The sequence below is a fragment of the Cyprinodon tularosa genome, unplaced genomic scaffold (genome assembly GCF_016077235.1).
Source record: "Cyprinodon tularosa strain WSP-4 unplaced genomic scaffold, ASM1607723v1 ctg310, whole genome shotgun sequence".
In the NCBI taxonomy this organism is placed as follows: domain Eukaryota; kingdom Metazoa; phylum Chordata; class Actinopteri; order Cyprinodontiformes; family Cyprinodontidae; genus Cyprinodon; species Cyprinodon tularosa.
In genome coordinates, this window is record NW_024039020.1 from 1449195 (window position 1) to 1458617 (window position 9423).

Here is a 9423-nt window from a genome sequence, read left to right on the forward strand (position 1 = left end):
CTCATCAAGATAAAAGTTCTCTTTTCTGTTGCCGTTGTTCTATAAAAGTAACTTTTAAGATCATTTGAGGCAAGACCATTATACCTTTAAGCATCACTATATGGCTCGTTTACCGATTTAGTGCATCGTTTTCAAAACCAGCGGACCTCACAGGCTAACCACAGCTAGGGCTAATTTTAGCCCGTCTGCAGCGGTGCTCTCTCGAAATAGCGGTGTGCGATGTATTGCTGGCTTTGACAGCGATTATTTTTCTTTTATTTGACAAAAAAGTTAATTTCATTTGTGTTTGTATCACCCAGCCCTAGCTTCTTTGCTCATTTTTTACCCAACTTAAAGGAATAGTACACCCAAAACATGATTAGCCTTCATTTTCTACTCACCCCCATGCTGAACAACACCCTGGAGTACTTTTTTGATATCTCAAATGCATCTGGAGATCTGGGAGGCTTCTTGCTGTCTGCTGACATTCAAATTATGGAGGTCTATGGTGACCGAGACAGAAAGGTCCATAAAAGTCCACAAAAAAACGTGTCAATATTCCTCCATACTGCTCGTCCGATGTATTCCAAGTGTCCTGAGTGGGTAGCATCCAGAATTTACTCGAAACGAAGTCATTTAGAATGTTTTTAGAGCATAAACAGTAGTGTATAGGATTTCCTGAAAGCGCGCACATGCGCGATCACGAGGCTACGGAAGCCGGCAGACCAAACCAGATGAAAGTGCGCATTCAGCGTCTGCCCTGCCAATAATGCAAGCGTAGAAGAAGAAATGTGCCGTTTACCTGTGCAAAGAAAGAAACAACGAAAGAAAAATGTCTGAGGACTTCAGTGTTGAGGAAGAGCATGAGTTCTTTGCCGAGCTGAATGCGCTGGTTTGGTCTGCCGGCTTCCGTAGCGTCGGGATCGCGCAGGTGCGCGCTTTCAAGAAATCCTATACACCACCTTTTTAGGCTCTAAAAACATTCTAAATTACTTTGTTTCGAGTAAATTCTGGATGCTACCCACTCAGGAAACTTGGAATACATTGGACGAGCAGTATGAAGGAATATTGACACGTTTTTTGTGGACTTTTATGGACCTTTCTGCCTCGGGCGCTGGGCACCTCCATTATTTGAATGTCAGCAGACAGCAAGAAGCCTCCCAGATCTCCAGATGCATTTGAGATATCAAAAAAGTACTCCAGGGTGTTGTTCAGCATGGGGGTGAGTAGAAAATGAAGGCTAATCATGTTTTGGGTGTACTATTCCTTTAAGACAAAAACAAGAAGCTTTCTACCACTTCACAATCTGCACTAACCATAGATCACTTTGAATCAGTGTATTGATACAGCAACATTTCTAATAAATGATGTCTCAGTGCAGATAAAAAAAAAAACAATTCAGTGAAAGAGACAGATTTCTGATTAATTCTAATAATCTGATCACATTTAGGTCACATTCTATAAATTGCAGTTCTATGTTCCTCTGCTAACACACCAGACTACTTCGTAGTCAACGTGAACGACCAATGATAGTGAATCACTGGTAATGTCTAACTTTCTTATCTGCCAACTTCTTTGTGTGCATAGCGGTAGCCACATGGACAGCCATGGCAGAAGCCAAACTGAGGAGGTGATCGCTAAAGAAAGCTCTACTTCCACTCTATAGATCTGGTTTGACTTTTCCGCAAATTAAAACACACAGATAAAAGTAATTTGCAAAGTGTGCTGAGACACTAGGAATGTCCAGATCCGATGTGAATATCTGTCCGATATTAGCCAAAAAACTAAACTAATCGGGCCAGCATCTAAAATCTCCTACATAGACAGAAACTTTCTACTTCTGTTAAATATTTCTCTAACTCATTGGTTATTATAACATGTGTCAGTTGTTCCCATACATATAGTTGACTATTCTTCAGTTTTAATGATACAACTTAATCAAGCCTTTTCCATCATCCCAAATTACAAAAAAAGATAACAAAAATCAAGTACAATTAATATGGATGTCGTATCAGGTCAATAATCGTTATCAGCCAATTCTCAAAGCTGCAATATCCGTTTTGTATCAGAAAGAAAAAAGTTGTAATGTCCTATGATGCTGAAGTAGCCGCAAGGGCAGCTAGATAATGTCAAGATGTGGAAAACATCACCATTTTACCCTAGTTTTGTGTTAAGGAGGGTTGTTTATGTTGGTAGTCTGTTAATGCTAAGCGAACATTATGTTTATATTTATTTATATTTTTTTTAAACAAAGCGGAGTGTGTATGACGTCATCCGCGAACGCCGGCTACCATTCATTCATCCTGTCCGCTGAACTGCTGCTAGTACTCGCATGCCTGGAAGATGTCTAGTTCTACTACCACAGATGATCTCACTCACGAAATGGAATTGAACGATTCAGATTAGCTAGCTGGATGAATATAGAGCGTAGTCGCATGTGGCCCGGGCTGCCTATGACAAATCCTTCAAGGGAGCTGCACAAAAGCATGGATAAACTGAACATGGGGCCACTCAAGAATCAGGTAATGCACTACAGCATTCAAAGTACGTTTAAGCTGTCATTTACTGCCCATCAAAAAATGTTAATTAAAATCAAGGATGGCATAACATCAGGATGATGTCTGTTCTGGAGGATTTCATGATAAGGAGATCAGTTGGCTGCAGGGTTAAATGATTTTGTTGAAAAAAAGCTTCAATGTCTAAAGTTCATCAATGCAGTACATGACACTTATGTTGATGGGCCTCGGCTCTCTTTATTCCCTGTGTGGCAGCGAAACCCTCCGTATCACCAACTAAAGGACTGGAAAGTTAGCATCTTGTTCTTTATAAATGCAGTGTTACAAAATTGAGTGCCTTGGGGATTTGTAAATTGTGTTTTGTTAAATTGCAATTATACTGCTAATGCAATTTATTTCCCAGCCCTAATTGCTTGTTTGCCTTAAACCGACTACAATGTTAAGAATATCTACAGTATTTTCATAAGCCTTCAAGATGTAGCGCAATAAAGAAAAACAGTCAGATTTGTTTTAAAGAAAACTGCAAAGGCGTCCACAAAAAGTCTTCTGTTTTTGTTTCCTTTAATGAGGAAACTTTTTATGTTTTTTCATTCCCAAGTGTTTTTTTTAATCAACCTTTATAAAAAGAACCATCTCAACATTGTTCAGCTGTTAATGTATTCACAAAACAAAAGAAACTATTTTACTTTGAACTTCCTTGGATAATTGTCATATCGATTTTACATCCAAGTTAAAGTCAAATCCACAAAAGGTTCAATATGTGCAACTAGCAAAAAAAAAAAAAAAAAACTAAATTAAGGATTTCAGACTGAAGGAGGACTGTAGAACAAGTTGGCAGGCATACAGGTTGAAAGCAGTAGTCTAGGAAAGCCTGCATGAGAAATCACATGGCTGACTGTAAACAAAGCAGTTATGCAACAATCTGAGATTCATGCAGCTGCTAGTAGGTACTAAGCTATCAACTCTGCAAAGGCTGAGCTGAGCCGGGATCAGTGTGCAGGGGAGTCATGACCAAAGCCCCATTAGGGGCTCCCATCCCCCCTGCCTTAATGTGACTCATGTTTCCCCGCTCAATATTTGCCTGTTTCCCGCACGGAAGGGGGCGGGAAAGGGGAAAGAGCGCCATAATACTCCTGCAAAAAATGTGAAGGGCTTCAATCTGCAGTTTTTACTTGGAAACACCCACGTGCTATGAACGATTTACAAAAAAGCAACATGTTTATCACCTTGCAAGAAAAGTCCCAAAACTTAAACACAGGCTGCAAAGCTAGTGCAAGAAAAAAAAGTAACTATACGTGTGCATTTCCACAATCTGCATGGAGTGGGATGACAGCAGAGCCAACAGCAATGTGGAAGCTGATTAATAAAGCAAACCACAACAGGAAGGTAGGATGTTTCATACAACACTGTGTAAAAGAGAGAGAAGGTGATGCTCTGAATTCTGACTGCAAACAGCTAGAAAACACGTCACACTGCCTGGCTCTTTATTTGTTGACAAGACAAAGTCCAAACGCCAAAGTGACATTCTGAGGCAAAACCCGACCCCTCCGCTACAAACACCCGCTCTTCTAACAAGTTGTCATAAATTAATTAAAAAACATCGCTGATAGCTCGCAAGCTAATAGCCGCGCTAGGCTATATAATGCAACTGAGGCAGGGAGAGAAAGCACATTCACCTCCGTTAGCCGCTAGCGCCCATCCCCCAACCGCCCAGCCTTCCCTGTCTGTGTCCACCATCTTTATTCCGTTACCACAGCACAAAACACGAGAAAAACACAAGACACTCACCTTTAACAACCATCGCCGAACTGGTTATCGCCTTTCCGCACGTGCGAAGGTTTTTAGTTTGAATATTGTTGGTATATTTATATTGAAAATTGGCAGTGCAAGCGGAACCGCGCCTTCAGATAAGAGCAGCAATCCTAAACCGCCATCTGGTGGTATTTTCCTCTCTGTGATGCAGCGGGAGCGGCGCAGGCTCAGACCGCGACACAGCTGCCCCCTGGCGGACAAATCGAGATGCGGCGAACAGGAGTCTCCTGGTGGGAGGGAGGGACCCCGCCAGCGAAGCGGTGACGGGGACGCGCACAGGAGCAGATACTTCCCCTAAGATTATTCATCTATCTAAAACACCTGTTGAAAACATCAGTATATTTTACGCTATTGAAAATATATAGTAAAATTCTAACTAAAGCATGGGCCTCTACACCTCCACAATACTAGGACAACCAAAAGTTGAATTATAAGAAACAAATTTATCCAAGATATAATTTTCAGCGCTCTTGTCGTTTTTCATTGTCCTCTTTTATTCACAATGTCTTTGTACCCGTTTGTTTCCTGTCTTATTTGGTGTTGTTTTTTGGCGGTTTTTATTTAATTTGATTAATTGAGATTTATGTATGCACTAATCTTTATTCTGTTGTTCTGTGTCAGTAAATGTGTTTATTACTATCTTTATTATATTGTACTGTTAATATTGTTTTTTTTAACTCTTGTAATCATACCATTTACCTAACTTTTGTTAAATTATGCATTCACTGTGGCATGAAAGTGATGGTCACAATAATCCTAATTATACCAAATTTTTTTCAGAAACCTATTTGAAGCCCAAGTCAACTTTATACATGATCTTTCTAAGTTAACTGTCTTGAACAAAAAAAAAAAAAAAGCAGGATTAACAGCAATCAAAAATTATTCTCAACAAGAATGAAGAAATAAATCATTAATTTCATTTTTTGGGGTTTTGTTTTCTTGGGATGTTTCTTCTGAATAAAATCATATTTTAAAAGAAAGCTTAGATTTGAGTTAATGAACTTTACCTTAATGTTTTTTATTGCACTTTCTACCTGAAGGCACAAAAAAGAACCTGGCTAAGGTATATTGCCAGGCCGCCTGGCTAAGAACTGGATGAGCTATAAACCCAATTATAAAGCCTGGATCTGCTCACATTACTCACCCCAGCAGCTCGCAGTGACCTGATAGGAGAAAATCTACAGAGGCAGATAAGTAAAGTAACAACTTCACTTTGTTATATAATCCCTACATCAGGGTCATTAAATAGACATTAAACCCCTGAATAAAACACTTTGATGTGTGGATGTAAAAAAAAAAAAGACATCTGAAGGTCTTGTTTTTCTTGATTCTTAGAAATATTCAAATTTCCATCACCTCATAGAGGGCGAGGGATATCAACATGGTGTAATGGATCAATTTAAATGTGCTGGCTTCAATCTTTCTTTATATTTTCAATATTAACACTTTTTTATGCTTGTGGTGGGAAAACCTTGCAGATTGGATCATAACTCACTAGTTTGTTTCCCTTTTGTAAAAGTCTGTGTTTAAACAAAGTAAGTTTGTCGTATACATCATGTACACTGACGTGCATTGTAAGTATATCATATAATTTCTCACACATTAACCAACTTTTTTTTTGATGAAAAGGTTTTTTTAAGCTGTTATTTCCTTATCCCCAACATTTAAGTCTGTTGAAATGCTTGCATTAAACAACAACATTCTCATTCATTTTCATTTTCTGTCATATTTGTTTCATTAAACGGAAAGTCATTTAATTGCCACCTGACCTAAGGTGCTTTATTAATTAATATTTCTTTATATAGTATCTGTTTTTTCTGCTTGGCTCGGATCACATCAGAAATACCGGAAGCTTGTGGATGGTGATGCATTCTTTTGGTTTTAGTTGGTCCCTCAAGCTAACTGGATCGAAATTTTCATCCATCTTATTCTTTTTATTGTTTCTGCGAAAAATAATTTCCAATCTGCAATCCAATCTGCTGTGCTCCTGTTGTAGTCTTATTGCGCCATGCAGAGATTTTTGTTGCATAACCAGCAAACGTCTATCTCTGCCTTCCAATGCCCCAGTTTGAAATTTTGATGAGATTCTGCTCTGTGCATTCGTACCTAAATCCTTTTTTTTTTGGAGGCAGACAATACCAAATGCATCATCTGAAAAAATTTCCTGAGGCCAGATTCATGGAAAAAGATGGATTTTTTTTTACAATAGAGGGAAAATCATCCATCCTTTACTGCAGTCAGTAAAAAGACAAACTTTTTAACTTTTCTTTTTTAGCTCTTGCAGAGAAACATATTAACTGGAGTTATGTCTCTGTCTGTATAACCTTTATGACTGTTGATGAACAAAAGTCTTTACATGGCTGTACGAGGCCTGTATATAAGTTCTATTTTTTGCTTGCACTGACCTTGCTCACAGTTATTTTACTCCCAAGGCTGCTCTTCCTATCTGACAGCCCTGCCTCCCAACACTCATCCTCTCTATGCTTTCCTCCTCACCACCCACCACTCTCTTTCTGCAGCTGTTGCAATTCAAAATGTATGAGGAGCAGGGTGTTCTGCTAGCTGGAGATAAAAAAACAGAAAAATAATGATTACAGCCTATCATAACCTTTCAGAGGTGAAAATGGCAGCCATCGTCTGTCATTTCCACCTCCATCACTGAAACACACACAGATGGCAGTGGACACAGTGTGAGTGTGTTCTGTGTTTGTATGTTCGTCTTAATCATACAAGGAGTGTTTAACCTTCTGCTATATGAGTCTCATCTGCTGCTGTTATCGCTGACTCACCATTAGCATGCAATCACTGCTGTGGAACATGGTTGCAGCAGCATCATGCTGGGGATAATTTTTCATTTCTTTTTTTGCAAGTAAAGGGACTTTGTATAGAAGAAAATTTGGTAAAAAAAATCCAGTAACCAAATGTTTTATTTAGTATGTTAAACTATTTTATTTACTACATGTCATTGACCTGGTAGATGGACTGAATTCGAGTATAACCTTTTCTCCTTTTCATACTGACCTCTCAAGGTGTAGATACACATTTTTACTCAGCCCTCCTCTTTCTGAGTCAGGGTTTCCCTCATTGCATGACTTGCACATGTTAAGGTAGGATTCTTGGGGTTAGGGGCCTTACACCACAGGCACATTAACGTGCAATGGAGGATAGAATCAAATTCAAAACCTGACAGAATGCCACAGGTTTCTGATGTCCCCCAATGAACACACAATCTCTCCTGTAAAACACAGTGAAGCAGCACCTCAGTGGGGACATGCTTTTCTATTGCAAGAGTAAAGATGCTGATTATATTTGTGGGACTTTTTCACATTTTGTCACAATGCAAACACAAACTTTATTGGAACTTAGTGTGACAGAATGTGTAGAATGTGTATTGCAGGATATTTGTAACTGCACTCGTCAGAGGCTTGGTGCAGGCAGCGTCATACTGTGGGGATGCATCTTTTACAGAGAGACATGACAGCTGGTTAAAGCTAATCTGGGTGCTAAAAACAAAGCAAATCCTGAAAGAAAATATTTTGCAGGCTCTGAAAGACCTGAAACCAAAGCTGATCTTGGCTGATAGGAACATGGTGGGAAGTAAATGCTCATTGAAGACAAAAACACTACTTTTTCTTGGCATTTTTTTCTTCTAATTTGCCCATCTTGCACCAGTGATGTATTATTATTACTTTTCTGCCGCTACAGTCCGGTGAGTTTTGCTGCCGCCGAAAATTAGAACAGCCTTTGAGACACGCAGGGTAAAACAAGCTCTAAAAAATTATATCATGATTATAGTACATGAACACCCACCATCACAAATAACCGACAATACTCTAATCAAGGAGTAACAATGAGCTTATACTGTTCTTGTCCCTGTGAAATCATTGGAAGGGAACTTTATAAAGGAGCAGGTTCAAATAGAGTGATGTGAAACACTGAAGTGAAGTTGTTCCTCTTAGCAGATGCTTTTTTCTCCACGGTCTATAAATAATTTTGTCCTGACCAGAGAGATGGGGCAAGAAAGAGTCGAAACAGAACCCTGATGACTCTCGCCCACCTTCTCTCCTCTCCGCACCACATCCTCTCAACATATCTTCATCACTGCAAGCCAATTGCTCCTCATCAGAAGCTGCTCAGTTCAGCTCAGCCATGACAAACCTACTACCAAGACCTGCAGAGCAGTGGATGGGATTTAAACTGCACCCCCTGAATAGCTGGGCCTAAAGCACTCTCATCTGCTGTAACCATGGTAACACCTGATATCCCTCCTCATCATCAGCCTAATGCTTAAACCAGATGTAGCAGAGAGAAAGAAAACTGCAGGAGCAGCTCCAGGGACATGACCATTACAAAACTGTATAGAACCACGCTGCAGGAAATTAGCTTTCTCTGTCTAATCTATTTGCTCAGGCCGAACTCAACTAAACATGCTGCTTGGCTTGTATTTCTGGGGCAATTATGTGAAAACAGCCCGCCTGGTTGTGTTGAATAAATAAACAGCACACATTAGATTCTGTCCTCTGTCGATGCTCGTTAATTTTTTTTTTTTATAGTCTGCAAGACATTTTATACAAGTCACGACCTTCTTGCATTACAAAGCACATCCTGCAGTATACATATGGTACCAGATATGAGTAGAGGCCGAACAAAAAGATAAACTTTCTTATTTCAGGTCATTGAGCAAGACAATATCTTATAAAGGATAATGCATAGTAAAGTCTTTTTTACTTTCATAGGTTCATCTGTTTCCTTTATGGGTAATCCTTGACTTTTCACTATTGTTTGCTGGATTTCTGATCTATTCTATAGGTTTTCTAGGCCGCTTTTGTTTCAGACGGACCTTTAAAAATGCCTGAGCGAAGTTGCTTCACATCAAATGATTTCCTGATAATGCTATTTATTTTGTGAAGAAAACAAACCACCTCCATAAAAGACCTCTAGTGAAAGACTTTTACTCCGCACTACCGCAGGTCATTCATTCCTGCTGTCAAAAGACTCTACAATGCGGCACTATATTGCCAAAACTACTTAGTAACCTGTGCTATAACCCCTTTTTATATTTGATATTTAATGCAATAACATTAAATATAAATACCCATCTATAAATACCCATCTA

At 39.2% G+C, this 9423-nt stretch overlaps 1 protein-coding gene across 1 annotated transcript in view; it reads right to left on the reverse strand.

Moving 5' to 3' along the window:
• Positions 1–4464, reverse strand: part of stag1a (stromal antigen 1a) — a 67047-nt gene extending 62583 nt beyond the window's left edge. Inside the window, exon 1 of the mRNA XM_038292336.1 lies at positions 4284–4464. The gene's annotated coding sequence lies outside the window, so the exon portion shown is untranslated. The remainder of the gene's footprint in view (positions 1–4283) is intronic.
• Positions 4465–9423: the final 4959 nt, after the last annotated feature.